This window comes from Takifugu flavidus, chromosome 3 (genome assembly GCF_003711565.1).
Source record: "Takifugu flavidus isolate HTHZ2018 chromosome 3, ASM371156v2, whole genome shotgun sequence".
In the NCBI taxonomy this organism is placed as follows: Eukaryota; Metazoa; Chordata; class Actinopteri; order Tetraodontiformes; family Tetraodontidae; genus Takifugu; species Takifugu flavidus.
In genome coordinates, this window is record NC_079522.1 from 9,853,883 (window position 1) to 9,873,301 (window position 19,419).

Here is a 19,419-nt window from a genome sequence, read left to right on the forward strand (position 1 = left end):
TTCCTGCCTGTTTTCAGCCTGTTTTTGTGGTTTGGCTTCCTTCTCAGTCAAACTCGCCTCATAATTTTACCTGCTGAGCATCAAACGGCCTCGGTTCTATTTGGGGAGCCGTTTATTGATGGCATTAATGTCAGAGCCTGCGTTCCAGTAAAGTCGCTGTTGTGCGTGTTGCCACTTTTAACATTCCTCGCCGTTAACCTGCGTCATTAATCAGAACCGTGATGATTATTACGAACGTAGAGGAGATAATTCTGCTCTCGGCGAGCGTGAGGTGTGAATCTGATCCTCACAGACTGTAAAAGTCTGACTCCACACACTCGTTAGTGAATAAACGGCCGCGTTAATGAGCGGAAGTTTGTTTTTCTTGTGTGTGTTTTTCTTCTTCTTGCGGCTGATGAACCCTGGAAAGGGTTCCGGGCCATCTGCGGTCCTCTCTCGCTGTGTTTGTGAGCGCTGGTCCAGCATCCACTGGGGAAGCTCGGCTGCTGCCCCACTTTCCTCACTCTCATGTCCGACCGGGGACCATCTGACGGGGTAAACACCAGTGTCACATGTCTATATTTGGCCGCCGCGGCCGCCGCTGCCAGAGCTCGGTGTTGCAGTTGTTTTCCAAAATGCGCGGGGCAATCGATGATAATGAGGAAGGACATTTTAATTAGGGACTGTCGCAACCTGAGGACGGCATGCGGGCTCGCTCAGCAGGGGGCGAGACGGAGACAGGAGGGGCTCTGGTCGCCATCACACCTCCGTCTGGGAGTTGGTGAAAGTCTCACTGCATGTTTTACACGGATTCAGCCGTCCAGGCAGCATCACAAGCTCTGCTTTTCTTTTTTTTTGCAAACAATTATGGTTTTTACAATCTTTGGAATGCAAATGTTCAGGCAAATGTGCCTAAATGTGCCTCACTTCCAGCAACAGGTGAGGGGGAGTTGGTTTTGGGCTTCATATTATTATTAATATTAGTCATGTTTTGGTGGCTTAGCTCGTGCTGCTAGAACATGAATAAGGCTCATTTGTATTAAACTGGGAGGAGTTGCGCAACTTACGCATCTTTAATGTCGTCACGATTTCACATTCTTAAGCTGTTATCTGAGGTGTTAGTGGTGCCTAGCCTGGTCCGCTGTAACATTTTGGAAACGTTTCGGTAGCCCGCATTAGCCATCGTCTGTCTGTACACGTGTGCGGTGACAAACGTGTCGGAGCAGCTTTGAATCAGAGACTTTGACAAAGGAAACTCAATCTGTCACTTTATTCCTGCGTACGCGATGATCCGACCCCCTGCTGGGTTCTGGGCTCCAAACGGAGAAGGAAAAACATGCTAATGTTCCGCACATAGACAGAAGGGACAGCTAATGCTAATCAACAGCCACCCTGGTGGAGCGTTCAGACTCTCTGACACGTCTGCAGGTTGTTGAAAACCACTTTATGAAATCAAAAGAAGAAACCGGAGTTCTGTAAACGTGAAAGCGCCCGCAGAAAAGTACAGAGCTTGAAAATGAAACTCATTAAACATCTAAAGCCACTTATGTGTGCGAGGAAAAGAGAATTCCTATGAATTTCAAAAAATAGGCCTGTTTGAAATTAAAAATTGATGATGTCATGTGGGACCGGGATGATAATATGCATGTGCGAGGAGGCCCATCGTGCTCCACATTTACAGGTCTTTCAGTTCACGTTTGCAGATGGAAGAAAAAAGACTTCTAATGAGACGAAGAGTGAACTTTAGCCGGGAGATCACGGAGATCAGGCAGCAGCAACAGAAAGTATCCTTTGTCTGGGAAATGTTTATGTATTTCTGAATCATGCGCGGACGATGAATCTTTCATGAAGCGTGCTTCGCATGTGCCGAACACACACGTGAAAGCGACGAAAACAAAGCAAAGCGCCGCATTTAAATATTCATCCCTCATCAGCCTCCAGCAGAGAACGGTGCAAGGTGTGACGACAAAACTCCCGCAGAAAAAGGAAAAGTTGGGGAATTTTTGCATGGCATTATCATCCGAACCAGAACGGCGAGCTCCCCCCTCCCCACCCAAAAAAAAAAACAAAACCCAACGAACCTCCAAGAGTAGAACCGACAACCAAACACTCCTTCACCGCATGAAAAATGAAACGAGGCTGGAAAAACCTGGAAAAAGCCAATGGCTAGTCACGCTCGGCTCGCTAATCAACTAAAAGCAACATCAGAAAGAATAGGTAATTTGAGACACAAAAAGAATAAGTAATTTGGGAGGCACGTACCCAAGTGGCCAAATTATTTATGCCTAATGGAACGCTGGGGTAGGGGGCTGGGGGTAGGGGGTGGGGGGGCATGCAGGCGTTCATTGGCAATTAGGCGATCTGCTGTATTACCTGTCACTGGCTAATGCCTCTTTAATTAGTGGCTGAGGTGAGGAGGCACTTCCTGCCTCTGCAGACCTGTTTGGATCGGAGGTGGATCTCAGGTGATCTGGAAGGCAAGAAACAAGTTCGGAAGAAGCTCGGCTGTAGCGTCTTCAATAACAGTTAACGTTAGCAATTGTTAATGTTTCCCACCTGGGTGAAACCAGCAGAACAACTGTGGTCTTGATGGTCTTGAAGTTGCCCCACAAAGTTTCTAAAACCTTTCGAAAGTGAAAATACGAACATTTCAACGCAGTCAGTCTTTAGCGCTGATTAAGCTAGCAGCAGCTAATTTAGACAATTTGGAGGAAAAAAAATTCCCACCTGAAACCAGCTGCAGATCCTGAACGTTTGCAATTCAAATATGATTTTTTTTTTTTTTTTTAATCCTCGCAGATGTTAAACGTGGAAACGATTCCCTGCTTTTCAAACATTTGTAATGAGCCCGAGTGTTGGCGCGGCGTTGGCACAGCGTAGAAGCTCGGAGGCTGCGATAGGCTCTTTCCAGCCCGGGTACCCGGAGGAGGCTCCCTTAAGAGCAGATCTCCTGTTAAGTATGAGATCCCTGAGAGGAGAAGTGTTTGAAGGTCTCTGGTTTCTTTAAATATACCGTGCTGTCTGGGGAATATAATGGCTTCCATATATAATTAAGACAAGAATGTTGTTTGAGGGTTTTTGCGTCTCTGTGCTGCACCTTAATGGATTCAGTGGCTTGGCGTTTGCCGTGTGGCTTTATTTAGAAAGGCTCACATGGGCAACATTTACATTTTAGATTGTGTTGCCTCAGAGGAGGTTCTCATTCAGAGGCAACGACTCCAACATGGAGGAGAGGAAATATAAACAACAGCCTGTAGAGAAGGCGAGGAAAACCCTTTCAAAGGACAATTCTGGAAGCTGGACCCATAATGTTCAGACTTAGAATCAGAATTCTCATAAAGACAGACCAGAACGTGGGCCAGAATGGGCTCCGGCTCCAAGGCGCAGGTGCAAAAAGGCAACTTTCCTGAGCGTGTGGTGAAAGTTCTACAGAGCTCCAGGGGTCCATCAGTGAGAAATGAGCGTTAATGATGCTAATGAGCATGTTTGGATAGGCCGCTCTCTGTTTACTGCCCTCAGCGCCACGAGGGGGGATCTCAGGACGGTTCTGAGGGTGACGGGGCCTCTGGTGGAGGTATGTGGTGCCTGCCTCATCCATCGAGGGTAATCACGCCGTCTGACAGAGATCCACGCCGCTATCGCCCATCATCACTCAAATACACGTTTGGCTCCGGCGTGACAGCGAGCGATTGTTGCCATCAGAGACAGCTCTTTGTTTTGATGGCCGCTCTTAATGGGGCTGCAGTCGGGGGATGGGGTGGTGGTGGGGTTGGTGGTGGTGGGGGTTGGGGGGGGTTGGTGTGTCCCCTTCTGTGGGTGATTAAGGGAGCGACACATTTACAAGTCTGTAATTGTGGGTACGACTGCAGAGCCGTCAAGAAATAAAGCTTCCTGAAGTAGCTTCATGATTAGCAACGTCACATTGTACTTCGGTTTTTTTTTTGGGGGGGGGCTCAATTCTTGACTTCTAAAATGTTAGATTCTGAAAATTCAGACGTTTTGTCTGAAAAGGGTGTCATCCAGAAGCTGTCTGCAGGCGCTCGCTCCATCTGAGCTGGAAACGGTTCCTCTAAAAGTTTCATGGCTCCATGAAACACCAGGTGGAACTTCGCCAAGACGCATGAAAAATGCAGCGTGCTGGTTTTCTCCGCGCGTCATTTTGCTGGCGATGAATGAAACATGCTCTGTGGCGTCGTCCTGTCCTCGTCTTTGTTCACACTGAAGTGAAATCAGGTTAAATGGAAGACGTCCCCACACGCCGGTGTCACTCTGCCGCAGCGCTGCACCTCCAGTTGTTGCTCCGTCTCGTGTCCTAATTAGTGAAGGTGGGGGGGGGGGGTTAAGAAAGGAGGAATCCAAATGAAGCAGGAGTCACCTGAGATGAAGGACACCTCCTCTGAGCCCGGGGACGTTTGATTTTTTATTTATATTTCTGTGCGATTCTCCAAGAAGTCAGAAAAAACTGGGTCAACGAGCAGAAACCAACTTTGAAACCTCCACGTTGCCCGTCTGTCTCCGCGTAACCGTCAGTTTGGTTTCCGGCTCCCCTGTGCCAATTACTCATTAAAAATGTTTAACAACAATTTAATTGAAGAATTAATTACCTTCGGCTGGGCGAAAACCCTCCTAAATTTCATCTGGGGAGTCGTCAGATGAGCAGAGGCGCAGTTGTAGATGAAGTGTTGTTGGTGGGCGGCGGCAGAGCGACGTCGTCGTCCGCGGTGACGCGCCGCTGAGGTAACCCATGAATAAACACACGCGTGAGTAAATCGCTACGATGTTCCTCGCAACGTGCGACTGCAGCTCACACAGTCCCTGCCAAAGCAAACAGCGTTCACGGCCGCTGCATTATTTAGCGTGTTTGTCCCCAAAACAGAAAAAAAAAACATGTGAGAAAAAACCTCGACAGCACTGATAAATAAGAAAACAGCTCTCGAAACCTCAAAACTTCTTTTGCGCCTCACCTGTGGCTCGTTGAGGCCAGAAGCAGCGCGGCACTTTGCGTTAGCGACAGTTTCCTTCACACAACAGTGTGTAGTCGTGACCCCCCGGGGCTGAAGAGGAGGAAAGTCTCATCGACGAAGGCTGTAAAGGCAAAACTTAGCTTTTAAAAATTCGCTTGGTGTGACTGATGATTCATAAAACCGGTATTTAGGCTGTATGAGGTCAACCAACAAGAACCTGTTAACTTTAGATAAAAAAAACGGAGCAAACTCGAATAAAAGCAAACAACTTTAATGCTAACCTGTATGTCTGTGTCCCAGTCCAGTCCAATCCAGTCTAAGAGGGCCGGGGGGGTGGGGCTGAACATCAGCTGATCCCTTCTGTACAAAACTGAAGGACCATAAATCTCTTGTAAATTACCAAAAGTAAAAGTGCCAAAAGTCCGTGAAAAGGGCCTGATGACAATCAGAGCACGTGTACTCCATCACCGCCACCTTAACAATGACCACATCGTGTTTATGGATCTGATTGGCTCAGCTTGTCCTGATGGACAGATGGACCATCCAATCGACTGCCGAGTACCTTTTTTTTTTTTTTACTCGCCTGCCCTTTTGGTCACCGTCCAAGGACGACTTCTCAGATGGTTGTTTGGAACAAACCATCTGGCGTCGCAGGTTAACAGCAGCAACGTGAGGATTCTGAAGTTCGTCAGCAACGAAATCTTCACCGTTCAGACCCCCATTAATCAACATCCTTTGTGCCGCATCGGTAGAACCAGCGAGGGAAACCCTTTTGACTCACCCCTCCCTTTGTCTCTCTCCTTGCCTCCTATTTAGCCCTTGCATTTGATTAGTTAATCAGCCCCCCCGCCTCCCTTCCGTCCTCAGGTGGAGGCTGAGCGCCTGGGCTTCTCATCCAGCCAAGCTGTTCTTTTGGAAGGGAAAGGAGGCAGCTGTGTTTACAGCCCGGGTCCTGGCGTACATTTAGCAGAATCTATTATTCATATCGCTCAGTATCAGAGCGAGATCTCCAGCCACCTGTCTCGCTGACAGCCTCACCCCCCTTTTGTCAAGCTTTTTTCCCCGTTCGGAGCAAATTGCGCTCGTCTTGATGAATTGGGATTTTATGAGCGCTGTAGCGCCTGAGCGTCCTGGAACCGGAGCCAGGGTCCGCTGGGGGGCCCCGAGAGTTTGTCTAGTCTACGGGCAAACATTTGGAAGAATTAATGAAGGGGTAAAGAGCGGGAATGTCAGGATGTGCTTCCTCCCTGTCCTGGTCTGGCGTTCCTATTGTAAGTGAGCTCGGTGGTGGCGAAGCGGCCTAATCTCCGGCTCTCGGAACAAAGGCTTCCCTCAGAACCGCGGATACCTGATGAGCCTGCCGGCTTCACCGTCTCCCTCTCTGACTCTGTGTGAACATTTTTAATTAACGGGGAGGTGCGTTAACGCCGTGATAAGCACCCCTGATAACTTATAACACGATTCATAATTTATAAAGATTTTTGCTTTCATCTTCGCTAGTTTGCATAAAATTAATTACTTCATAAATGGTATTCATTACAAAATATATTTTTTCTCTCTTTCCACACGGGCGTGAAGAGCACGGCGCCCGGCTCCCAGGAGCTGCTCTGGGACCCGTTAGCACGCAGAGAAGAAAGGTAATGATGCGCCATCATGGGCGGAGTTGGGGGCCGACCTGCCTGTTTGTACTCGACAAGCGTCTCAAGTTCATTAGTGGAACCGTTACAAACTGATTTAACCTGCCTGATGCAGGTAAACAACAGTCAGAGCAATTTGTGTTGACAAATTATGACTTTGCCGTCCTGATTCCACAGAAAACAACATGGCTGAGTCTAGGTCACATGATAACATCCCCCAATTTTATGGAAGAGGAGAGGGATCCTCACGTCTTGGGCATTAAAAACATGCAAAACATGCTTCATCTGAACAGTAAATACAGAAAAAAATATTTAACTTAAATATTCGTTGATTTTTCTTCCGTAACGCTGGTGGAAAACAAACATCTCATTGGTGGAGGTCAAACCTGTGCTCGGATCATTGCCGTCATCATCACTTCTGTCTTCGTGGTTTTAACGAAAATGTGGTTTTGAGCTCCATCAATTCTGCATCACTCTTTTCCAGATCCCTTTTGTCCCTCGCCAGCTACCGTATGAGGGAGCTACATACTCACCAGCAGGTGTCAGCAGATCTCACACATTTGACCTCTAGCTTTAATAGGGATGGGTGAGACAATCCTGCTTGAAACATACATAAAGATTGATTGACTGATTGATTGGTTGATTGATTACTGATACTAGGTGTCAGTATTGGACCAATACCTGTCTTATTTGAAAGATGTCTTCATTTTAATAATTGTCAATACAACTCAGATCGGCTGGTATTTCACATTTCATATGCAATTTGTATGATTGGCTTGATGTCTTAATTGACCGATCAATGATGTCATTGTCATTTTGGAACTTTTTATAGACGCTCCTTTGGTTTTTAACCTTTCACTGCACCAACATGCTTGTTTGTATTAGTGGTCTCAGTACTCAGTATCGGTGAATATTCAAGAGTGGGTACTTGTACATTGGTATCCGGCCTCCCCAATTTTTAGACAATTTCTCAGTGGGGGCCAGCTGTACCCCCTAACCCCCCATCCCGAGGGTCTGGGTCTGCCTTGCTGGAAGGGCCGTAACGTACAACAGATCTGTCGTCTGCGAGTTTGATTCCACAGTGAAACTTTGAAGGGGAAAAAGAAAAACGAGGTGTGTAAATAAACATATCGCCCGCCTGGTGAGCCTGTTTTCAATTCCCGTCCGATTAAAGCGTCCCTGCAGGAGCCGGCGAGGTTGAGCAGGGGGCGAGGTGATGGGACATAAATCAAAGCAGTCCAAGGAATAGTAATCCTCGCTGAACGTTTTGGACTGATTGATATAAATAACATTGTCCTCGCCATCTGTCCAAAGAGGGACCTTTCCAGTTAGTGTTGAGCGGCAACGGCAGAATAATTAATGAATGGTGTCCTTTGTGCCGGTAATAAAGAGGAGACAAATTATGTTATAATCCAACTGCTGCTCGTTTGTCACAGCCAAATAAAATGTCAAATAAAAGTGAGGGTCCACAGTGTTTGTTTAATGGAGTGCGAGCTACCTGCTCTAGAGCTTGGTGCTGCGGCGGGAAGGCCAGAAAAGGGAAACTCAAACTAAAATTAAGCTACATAGATACAGGAATGGCAAAAAAAAAGTCACACTGTGAGGTGTTTACGCTCAGCACTCCTTGATTTATGGTTCTACATTGGTATTAAACATCCGCTCAGGTATTCATGACCTGAGATCTAGGTTGGATTTTTGTCATCGATTGGCAGAAACACCTAAATTGAATTTGGATCCCTCATCTGACAAAAAAACCTGAATGTTAACCGAAAAGGTTTGATGTTCTCCAGACAAGTCCAGACCAAAAAAGCTGCTTTTGACAGGATACTCAACCCCTGGTGGCGAGCTGTGGAAACACCGACTCATTAATATAAAAACAGCAAAACCTCCAGATAATACTCAGATGAAGGGTGCAGATAAGATCTTCTGGAATAAGCTCTATCAGGACCACTTTGGTTATTCAGAAGGAACAAGAACAAAGCGGGAACAACAAAGCCTGCCTTTCTTGTTCCCGCTTTGTTCGAGAAGTTTTTAATCATTAGCTTCTGAGGCTCGCAGACTTTGGTTAGCCCGAGCCTGACAGAATCACGTGTTGATATCAACTTCGAAGCTTCTCCCTCAAAATGTTGATTGTGGAGGGACACCAACAGTGGAAAGGTGAAACCACTGCTAGCTGTTTTTGCAATCTCACCATTGTACGGCTACGTGTCAACCTAGCTTCTGAGGAGCAGGAGATTCCAGTGGATAACGTCGATGTGGGTACCTTTCGACAATCACAGGCTTGATTCTCAACCAAAGGGAAAGAACAAAGTGAACTCTGGGAAAGTTTAAAGGCATCCTGGGAGGCAAAGACAAAGCAGAGCTACCCAACAGCATATGGATAGAGGTCAGAAGAGGCAGACGAGATGATATTGCCTCCAGCTCCGTCAATCACTCCGCAGATTAAAGGTGAGGTGAGGCCCAGGCGTCAGCGACTGTGTTTGACATCATCCTGGCATCAGACGGTGATGAGGACATCGCCCAGATGCTCAGGAGGTGAGATCATTCAGTGCACGTCGGAGACTCGGCAGCGGCGGCGTTATCAGCGCCGACAAAAGGAGGATCGGCTTCGTCCATATTAAACAGCACAACATTCTCAGCCCAGGTTCTTTTTAATTAGCGGGAATTTGATCACGGCTGGGTCCCACGGGCACTTTTGAAGTTAATAAAACAAGCTGTACCTTCACGAGGAGGAGCGGGAAAAAGTTGCCTCTTCAATGCAGCACTTCAGGGAGGGGTTGGAGTAGAGGCTGTGATCCATGTTGGGAACTGGCGGCTCAGAGCGAGCGGAGGGATTATCGGTGTCGGCCGGTCGACGCAGACGGCCTGGTAATGAAAAGGCAGAGGTGTTTTCACGTTATTGCTCTGGCACCCCCAAGTTCCGATCACGTTTTAATAAGTGGAGCTATCAGAGACAAAGGCTCGCTCGTATCATTTCTGTCTGGCTAAAATTGAGGTTTGCAGCGAAAGAAATTTCGGCAGTTGCAGAGAACCGTTAGCTTGACGTCCATCTGAAGGTCCAAATGAGCGACGGGGCCAGGGGATTATCCAACAGATGGACGGAGACATAAAAGGGTGGGACTTGTAGCTGTGGTTAGTATCTGTTCCACCTATGAACCGTCTGCTGGGGGCCTCCTCCTGCCAGCTGAGTCTCAACACACCAACATCTGCTGCCACACACACCCAGAGAGAGGACACCTCGCTTCCCCGCCTGGCCCCGCTCGCAGCCCTCCTCACACAAAAACCTTAATGCGTCCTGTCAAGCCATTATCCGCTGATAGGATCAGCTCGCAGGCCCCCATTAGGCCGCCAGCATCCACCTGTGATAAAGACCACCATTTGTTTTCTTAAAGCCGACTTAATGTCCATTTAACTCAATTTGTCAGGAAATGTACAACAATTTCCTCCCCCCGCCACCCTGAAATCTGGTCGGGGTTCAAAAAGGAGGGGGAGGGGGGGATGAATATTCAGATGAGGGATTCATCTGCCGCTCGTATTGTGTTGACGGGTCGTCACTTGAGTGCTGAGAGGCTGCGTTTCCCTCTAGAAGCTGATGTTTTTGGACAGCAGGGGCCAGGCTGGAGGTTGTTTTGCCTCCATTAGCCTTGGTCCACGGCCCCTGCTCCCTCTCTCCTCGGATGCCTCCGTGACAACACTCGCCACACCGCCGCCAAGGCATAATAACACCTTGGAAAAACAACACCTTCCCTGATGCTCGTAACCACACATGTTGAAGCATCCGCAGTCCCTCCTCCTCGTCCCCGGTGAGGACACCTAACAGCCACTGGAACATCTGTTTCTGTTTTGTCTGCAGATACATCATCAGCGGCGGCGGCGAGCGAACATAACGACTCTTGTGCCGCGCTCTAATCCCCAACACGTTACTCGTAAATGTTGCTATTAAGGCCAAAAGGAGGGGAAAAGCTACCTTGTCAAAGAAAACAAAAATTCACATCCTGTTGGTGTTCCAACGGCGGCGTCCTCCTGGAAGGCAGGCGGGAGCCCCTGGTATCATCAGCGCCATCGACATCTGTCGTGGTTGGAGAGCTCAGTGCACAGGAAATGGGGTGTCACGGCGCTTGCTTGTTGGACATTATCCTGGCATCCTAATGAAGTGTGGGACAGTTCACAAACGGGGGTCTCTGGATGGAAACACGGCCGGGAGGGAACAGCGCTGTCGCTTAGCCTTCGCTTTCCCCCCCCCGAACGGCGCCCGGCGGGACGAAGGTTACCCGTGTGTGCGCGCGTGTCATGCCAGACGTTTTTCTCAGCGCCAAATCGATGCTATTAGCAGCTGGAAACGGGTCTTCACCGCGTGAATGCGGCCTGACACCAGAAGAGGCGAGCTGCGGCGGAATCCGTTTACCTGAGCGCTAACGGTCTCAGCGGGAGATCAAGTGTTCGTGGTTGTGCCGGACCTGAGGCGGCGAAAGCTGCCGTGACCGCAGAGTATTTCGCTTCAGTTCTAGCGTCAAATAGGAAATTGGACTGAACTAAAATGTCCTTTTATTAACCATAAATGTTCTTGCCTCGAATGATTGCTCTTCAGGTAATGAGTCCGTGTTTATTCGTCTGCCGTAGCCGTGATGGGTTAATGTGCCGCGTAAATGTAGGACGACGGCACTGAAGCACTTCATCAATACACGCGACGGCTGCAGGACAGAAGGAGGATTATCATGAGCGCCAGCTGCTAAACCACTGAAACTGCACACAATCAATTAAGAGTTTACAGTCGCTGCAGATGAGTCAAGAGAAAAAACACACAAATGGACTCCCCAGCGGGACGAAACATCGGGAATTTGAACACATCAAAGAGGAGTTTCAGGGAAGAAGTGAGGAGTTGAAGTTTAGGGGAAACAGTGGTGTTTGGGAGCTGTGAGACAGTGAATCCGCTTGAGCAGTTTTAGCTAGCTTAGTAGCTCACGCTAGGTGTGCAAGGGGCCTGACATGTGAAGTCTTTGGAGTCTGATGGTATTTTTCATTCAAACAGCCCCAACTGAGCGTTTCTCACTCGTGATAAGAGTCCAGCAACAAATACATCAAACCTGTGTGAACATTCAAGGAATGTGGGAGGGTCCAAAGTCACTGACCAACAAAAATGGCTTCCTCCTGTCTTTGCCCTCCTACATCAGACTTGGAGGCAACACCTCTGGTGACAGATGATCCCGGATGTTCACCTGCGATCCCCTGCAGAACAGAGGTTTCACATCTGGTTACCTGTGAGACTAAAGACCCCACCGCCCCCCCACCCCATCCGGCAGTTAACCACATTAGCCAACATATTGTGATGGATGCCGCCACCTTCTCCGGGGGTCAACGGTCACCCAGTCCCCACTGCAAAGAGGAAGATAGATGAGTCTGACGGCACCGTAAGGCACCCCTCCAGCTCAGCGTCCCAAAGCAATCTGACACCCGATTGGCTCTCAGAGGAACCCGGGTCTGATAGCACACGATTAACCGCCGCCCACTGCAAGACGACACGACGCCGTTAACTGTAATTACTGGCCTGGTTCAGGTGGAAGCAGAACTAAATCAGCTCCGATGGATATTAACCCGATATTATAGGGCGATTTTCTCACAGCCGGTAAGATGAGTGGGCCAGACAGAACAGTCATCCAACCCGACTGCACTGCTTCCTCCTTTGTATTTTCACTTTCCATTAATACTGACTGCTACTGCGGCTACATAATGGTTAAAGGATGTCTGATGAAAACAGCTAATATGGTTAGCCAGCGCTACCTGAAATCAATGTATTTATATTCAGGCATATCCGCTGTGAGACGGGAAGCTAACGAAGCGACGGGAAGGGTCTCTGCTGCCGGATGGAGCCACACATCACTGCAGGTCCTACAGCACAGAGGAAAAGGTCTGCCTGGAGCCCGGACGGTGCTGATTCAACAGGAAACCTGCTACAAATGGCTTTAGCAGCAGCCAGAGGACATGCTCCTTCCCCCGCTCGCTCTACCTGTCAGTGCTGGATCTCACCTCTAATGTCACGCTAATATGCTAGCACGTGATGGAACAGAGTGGGAAACATGTGGATCTGAAGCAACCTGATGCTAGAACATGAACGTTTATGGCCTCGCACGGCTGTAGCATCACTCATGGAATGTTCTCCGACAGGGAATAACCATCCGGAAGCTGCGGAACATCGGCACCGGTGAGGGAAGAAAGTGCTTAATGTGTCCATAATCAAACCTGACAGTCACCTACAGCAAGGTGTGGCGCCATGCTGGGAACCAGTCAGCCCAGAGCTCTGATCAGCTGGCAGAACCTGCCACGACATGAATATTTATGGGAATAATCCGTGAGCAGAGAAATGGAGCGCAGCACTCCCGACGAGCTCAGTTAAGCCTCACCGTGTCCCGCAGCGGTCCGTTTGAAGTAGGTAAAGGAAGTCGGCTTTATGTTGGTGTTAATTAGGCCGTGTGTGTGGACCACACCCCCAACATGATGCCACCTTTTTATACCTGCACAATATTTACCGCTGCTCTCCAGGACCATCTCCATGGTGATGAGGAGGGGGCCAGTGGTTCTGGATGGATCTGGTGGCAGCCACACCAGATGCATTCTGGGATAAAGTTGTGCCGCTTCACCTCTCATTCACCCGCCGCTACCAGAGAGTCTGGCAGCCATGTTAGCTCTGATCCGATAGCCGCTGATGAATGCGCCTCCTCTCCGTCTGGTTATTTTCCCGTCACTCTTTTTTCCCTCCTCCTGCCCAGGAAGAAGAAATGCTCCGTCCGGGTAAAGATTTGAGGCGTAGCAGCCGAGGCTAACAATTGAGAGCGAGCAAAGATCTTCGGCTGAGGGATGGCGGCGGCGGCGGAGTCCGAAGACAATGGGTGGAGCGGAAAGTCCTGCGCTCAGCAGCTTTCCCACCGCGAGATGTGAAAAGTGAGCGGCTGATTTATCAGGAAGGAAACGGAGCCGCGGAGGACAATTTCCACCTCGGCCACAAACAATAATTCATAATGATGTCGGGGCCCGATATCTGCGGCGTGTCAGTCCTGGAAAATGATGGTAATAAATGTAGCGGTGGCGCAGGTAGCTCTTTTAAAAGCTATTAGAAGTGCTGCTGATGGAAGATAGCGGCTGATGTTTCCGCGCGAAGATAGCGGCGAGGTTTTTGGAGATAACGCCATAGAAAAATGAGCGGGGTTGTTTTTATTGGGAGGGGACGCCAGCTCAAGACTATTACAGATAAACCCGTCGTATCAATTAAAGCGGCTGCCCGCGGTCGCTCCGTAGCGGGTCGCCGCCGTCACGCCGTCCTCATGGGCGCGTGGAGCTCCTCAGCTCGCTGGACATCACCCAGAGATGGAGCCAGAAAAGGCTCGGCGTGCCGTTCCTCAGCGCCGTCACGGTGACCTTTCAACTGGATGCAGTTAGACGGCGCTCACATGGCAACGGTCATGCATCACGCTTTAATGGCGTGTCAGGGAGGCCGCGTTCTGTTGGTGCGCCACTTTTATCGCCACATCGGCACATTACGGCGGAGTTAATGAACCCGGCGTTCCTCCCAACTTCTTTTTCTCCTCTTTAACTTAAATGAGCCCATATTGAAGAGAGAATCTTGTACAAAAATCTAATACTTGTAAGAGCAAATAAGGAGGCGCAGACCAGCGCCGCTGTTTATGTACACTTGCCGCCGAGTATATTGGATCTTAGCGCGCTCAATGTCATCCATTCAGCGCTGAGACGAGCTCATAAAAGCAGCGGTTGATGTGACTTTAAAGTTTCCCCGGGGACGCCGGCGAGGCGCTTAAAAGACTCTTTAAAAGGCACCGTCAGAAATACTCGAGCAGACACGGGAATTAATAAGAATGACTTTACCTTCGCTTTCATCCGCCTGACGTTTATCACCTTCCTCACTTGTTTGCTTCTCCCGTTACCGTGGGAGACGATGGGGAGGAGCTGGGACACCACCAGAGCTGGACAGAACCGCCGCTACGCTAGTTTAGCGAGTCAAAACATACGAACAGACAGAACAAAGCTACACCTGGAATCATCTCTCACAGACTTAATGGCGGTTCAGGGTCATGCTAACTTCTCACCTGTTTGCTTTGTCCACTTTTAATGAAAATAATCCCCGCAAAAAGCAGCTAATGACCAGATACACAGGGCGAGCACTAAAATTCTAATACTCCACTAAAAAGCGCGTTGCTGGCTGCAGCACAACTGGCAGTTTGAAGACGGGATGATGAAAAACGTGGGTTTTTGGAATCTCTCAGCGAGGACTGCATTAGCCAGTGGCTAACGCAGTAGTACTAGCAGCTACTTCAGTAACAACACAAAATGGCATTGAACGTAACCTGGGTGCTGCATAGAGAAGCTGCTACATGAGCTCAAACTAGCATTCTGCTGTTGTAAAAGCTTTCCAGGAGGATATTGTCCTGTGCTATTTAGCTCGGAATCACAGCAAAGCAAGACTGTAGGTAAACACACACACAATCGTCCCTGACCCGGCGTCAAACACCCAAAATCTTCAGCTCCTTCCCAACTCTTACTGACGATTTCGTAGCTGCGCAGTGAACGTGACACCGTGTGCTCGGGTCTCCATCGTTTCCTGCACATACGGGCGTCGCGTTCATGGCCCAGTTTTGATGCTACATGAGGGAACATGGCTGGAAGCGGCGCAGGGGGACGGAGAGGTGTATGGGTAATGCAGCATGAGACTGTCTGTCGTATCACATGTGGAGGATACAGCCGGCAGCGGAGGAGAAGAGGTGGAGAAGAGGAGTGTAGCTCCGAGGAAAAACAGTCCCTGTCGCCTCACTTCTCCCTCGGGGACCACTGTGTGCTTTCCCCGTCTGCCCAGGGTGTGTGTGAGTGTGTGTCTGCTGCCTTGTAAAGCTGAAGGGCCCTGCAGGGTCCACGACTTCTGTTGTACCCAGAGCCATGTGCTAGCCTTGGCAGGGCCGTACCTTCTGTGCCGGCCTCGGGTGGCTCTGGGGGGGAGGGGACTCACGATGAGCTGGTGTGTTTGTGTCCGCGGCTGCTTCGCGGTTTGTCAGAGGTACAGTTGACATGGAAAAGAAGAAGGAATGTTCCAGCGAGGAGGAGTCGGAGGTGATGGAAGTGCAGCGTTAGCATAGCCATGTCCAGCTTCATCTTTAGATTCTCCAAATCCTTAAATCAAGTAAAACGATGGGTGAAACCGATTTTGCTTTCAACCAATCCGAGATGCCGAAGCATCTCCAACGGGAGCAGCGCAGGAACAGACGAGTGTCAGTTTTAATTAAGGAGCGCGAGGGGGCGGGACCACGCTGAGACGACGCCGCGGCGGGCGGGAAGCTCTCGAGCAGCTTCACGCCCAAATGTATCAGTTGGGTCAAACTGGGGGTCATTAAAAACATCACTGAGGAGTTCACGCTTCAACAGCCAGCTGGAGGTGTCACATGACCGAGGCTCGCTGCCGTTTCCGAACGAGGCTTCATTTGTAGATCAGGTGAACACAGCTCACATGTGAGGGCGTTTTTAATGGGTAATTAAAAAGAGCACCTGTTTCACACAGAGACGCTGACGCGTCGTTAAACAAGAGACACTTCAGCCCTCTCCTCATTACCGCCGCGGCGCCCGCCGACTCGCCTCCGACGACGTGAAGACGCCCAGCAGTTTGACACGGGCGGAGAAAGTTTAGCTAATTGAGAGCAGAGACGGATGAGCAGTCTGGTTACTCACAACTAGTTTTGTTGACTGAGATACTGAAGACATTGAGACCTGAGTGAATCTGATGGAGGAGAATGCTAACGCGGAAGCTAGATATGAGCTACCGGAGCCGAGTTTGAGGTCCAAACCTGTCAAAGAGCTAATTTCCTGTGAAAGTGGTCTCCTGGGAGGCTTTAGCAGACTTTAAAGTAGACTAAACTGTTAAACACAGGCTGATGGTTCGGCGAGACTCGACCCCTCAGATGGAGGGAGGTAATGTCCTCGTCGCTGGACGGGATTCCGCTCCTCGGTCCAAGATAACAGGAGCTCGGAGCCAACGTTACATTTTACGACCAGCATGGTAGCATGTATGCGCTTTCCACTGCTGCCAGAAACAAAGAGAGTCGCGGGGGAGGGCGTGGGGGGGAGGCCATAATGGAGAGCGCAGACACAATCCCATTGGCTCTGCTTTCATCAGTTAGGTGGCACCGTTAGCTAATCCCCAGGCTTAGCCGCGTGTCGCCCAGCACGGCACCCAGCTGAGCGGTGAAGGGGCCACCCTGGCAGAACGAGCCGTCCATGTGGCCGTCCCAGCATCCCTCAGGGGGCTCCTTCCCTGTCCCGCCATGTTGCGTTTACCTTCTGTGCAGGTGGCCCCGCCGGCCCCTCTTAAAGCAGAAACTTTGGCAGATTCTGGCAGAGAGACTTTGAGAAGTGGCGCCGTTGGAGCGCACGCCGCGCGTCTCTACCCAGAGCGCGTTTGGAGGGCCCGATTTTAATCTGGAGGTGCAGACAGAGTGGGGGCGACGGAGCCCTGGCGTCTGAGGGGTTAATGTGGATTCTCTTCCTGTGTGTGTGTGTGTGTGTGTGTGTGTGTGAAATCTGCGCAGAGTGACCTATTTTGTTTGCCTTTGGGAGTGTCCCCGCCCAACCTAAGCCCCGCCCACCTGCTGCAGCTCACCCACCAGTGGATTCTTGGCCACGCCCACCTCTGCGGTCCGAGCTGGCCCCGCCCCCCTGCCCGCCTTCCGAGGCACCTAATTAAGAAAAGCCTGACTCATTTACATGGCGGTGTTTGATCTAAATTACAGTCTAAACCACCAAATGAGGATCATCTGTGAGTGGAAAACACTTTTTTCCCCTCCTCCTGGGTTCTCTCAGGGTTCTGCAGATGTTCCAGCCATGACGGGGATTATTTCTGTCCTCTGGGGACCTGAGACCTGCACCGTCCCACAGTCCCCCACAGTCGTTCCGGATCTGATCTGGCATCTCAGCCGCCTCCTCAACCTCACCAGCGGTACCACGTTCAGGCCGCATATTAATTAGAACGGTCGGCTCGGACTAATTGCTGGATCTTTTTGTAAAAGCGCGTCCATCATTGCTCCCCGAATCCGTTTTCCTCTTTAATCATCTCCGATAACATCGTGTCAAATAGCTCCGAGCTGCTAACAATTAGCTGACGTCGCGCGTTTGTTTCTTGGTAATTACAGCTGTTCGCGAGTTTTAACCACTTTGGAAAACTTTGTCGGCTTATTAACATCGGTCCTAGCTGATCCCGGACTGATATAAACCCTGGTGGGAATGTCACGGAGAAGACGGCGTCTCCCGCTAGCACGCAGAGCGACATCCACAAAAAAACTGCTGGTTGGAGCAGGACACGCTTGTTTACTTAGCTTCTTGCTAGCTTAGCTTCTGTCTTTGGACTTAGCAGAAGCTAACCCATCACCTCCAGGAGTTGGGAGACTTCCAGATGCTACAGATTTCAAGAGTTTGACCCGAGGTTTTTTTTTTCTTTCTTTCTTTTCGATGGACCTGAGCGGCGTTTACGGGATCACCAGCGGAGTTCCTAAAGTCGAGGAGGAGGAAACACATGGAGGGAAAACGTGAAACAGACCGATCTCTGGCCCGGGTCAACGCGAGGGCGGCCAGCGGCGTGCAGCGGCGTCGGGGTGGGACGGTGACCACGGGAGGCGGGGCTGCAGAACTTCAGGCAGTTGCTGCTCGCTGCCGTTTGGAGACACCAGAGCGCCAAAGTCGCCCTGATGTGGAAAGAAAAAAAAAAAGAGAAACTGATTATTGAACGGAGATCAAACATCTGCCCACAAATCTTTGAACCGGCAGCCAAGCGACGGCGAGCGCGGCTATTCTGAGGAGTTTGTTTTCATGCCTTCTGTTGTGGTTTGTGGGCGGGGGAGCCGGGCCTCCTCCCCCAAATCCACTCAGCCTGGATCCAATAAGCGGCATCTGAGTCGGGCCGTGCGGTCGGCGGAGGGAGGCGGGACGCTTCAGTCCACCTAGCGTAGCCCTTCAATCGTCAGGCCGCCGCCCAGGTGCCGTCTCTCCTTCAGCCCGCAGCTTCCTGTCAGGACGCTAATGCACAACAAATGTTCCGCTCTCTTCTCGCCAGGAGTCCAGCTCGTCCAGAAAAGGTGGTGCAGGAAGAAGGACCACAAACCCAAACCTGGAGTGGGAAAGTGTCTCCATGCAGAAACAGGAAGAGGGACGAACGTCTCCTGGTTCCTGGAGTTTTGGCTGAAGGTCTCGTTGTTTCGCACCACTGGAGAAGAAGAAAGAAGCAAGGAAGAAGGAAAAAAAAAGTCCTGCGGTCCAAACCGAGCGGGATCCAGGCAGCAGAACCTGGAGGTTTAGAGGAACATTTCATCCCCACAGAAGAAGAAAAACAGACCGTCTGATTGCTGCTGTCGTGGAACCGCCCAGAAATTGCAGATTTTGTTTGGCACACCTGACGGCTGGTTTGGTGGGACCGGGAGAACTCGCTGACCCAGAGGAACCAGGAATGTCGACCTTTGAGGGAGCTGCTGCGCCGTCAAGCACCAAGAGTCCGAAACTTTAGCGGCATCCTGACGCCAAACGTGTGAAAAGCTCATTATTCGAAGCATCAAAGCTGATTAGCAGATTAGCCAGCGAGCTAAAGAGACGTCAAGAAGTTGAAAATGAGTTTAAAAAGAGTTTGGAGCAGTCAGAGATGATCCTCCTCACCAGAACCTGATCCAGGATCAGGTGGAGCTCGTACTTTCAGACTGACGACAGATTTAATCAGACAAATTGTCATATTTTTGTCTGTTTTTTGCACAACAACAACAAGCAGAGGTCGACCACGAAGGAAAACCGATCCCAGAACGGGTGGA

At 50.1% G+C, this 19,419-nt stretch overlaps 2 long non-coding RNA genes across 4 annotated transcripts in view; both read right to left on the reverse strand.

Moving 5' to 3' along the window:
• Window positions 1–3,925, reverse strand: part of LOC130523011 (uncharacterized) — a 25,093-nt gene extending 21,168 nt beyond the window's left edge. For all 3 annotated transcript variants that reach the window (XR_008949777.1, XR_008949776.1, XR_008949775.1), the window contains exons 1-2: window positions 2,536–3,925; window positions 2,353–2,449 (exon numbers count right to left, since the gene is read on the reverse strand). This is a non-coding gene — a long non-coding RNA (uncharacterized LOC130523011). The remainder of the gene's footprint in view (window positions 1–2,352; window positions 2,450–2,535) is intronic.
• Window positions 3,926–17,915: 13,990 nt separating this feature from the next.
• On the reverse strand, window positions 17,916–19,108 carry LOC130522763 (uncharacterized). The gene is made up of 2 exons (XR_008949697.1): window positions 18,165–19,108; window positions 17,916–18,116 (listed from the first exon to the last, which is right to left on the reverse strand). It is a non-coding gene; the product is annotated as an uncharacterized LOC130522763 (long non-coding RNA).
• Between the last annotated feature and the right edge of the window lie 311 nt (window positions 19,109–19,419).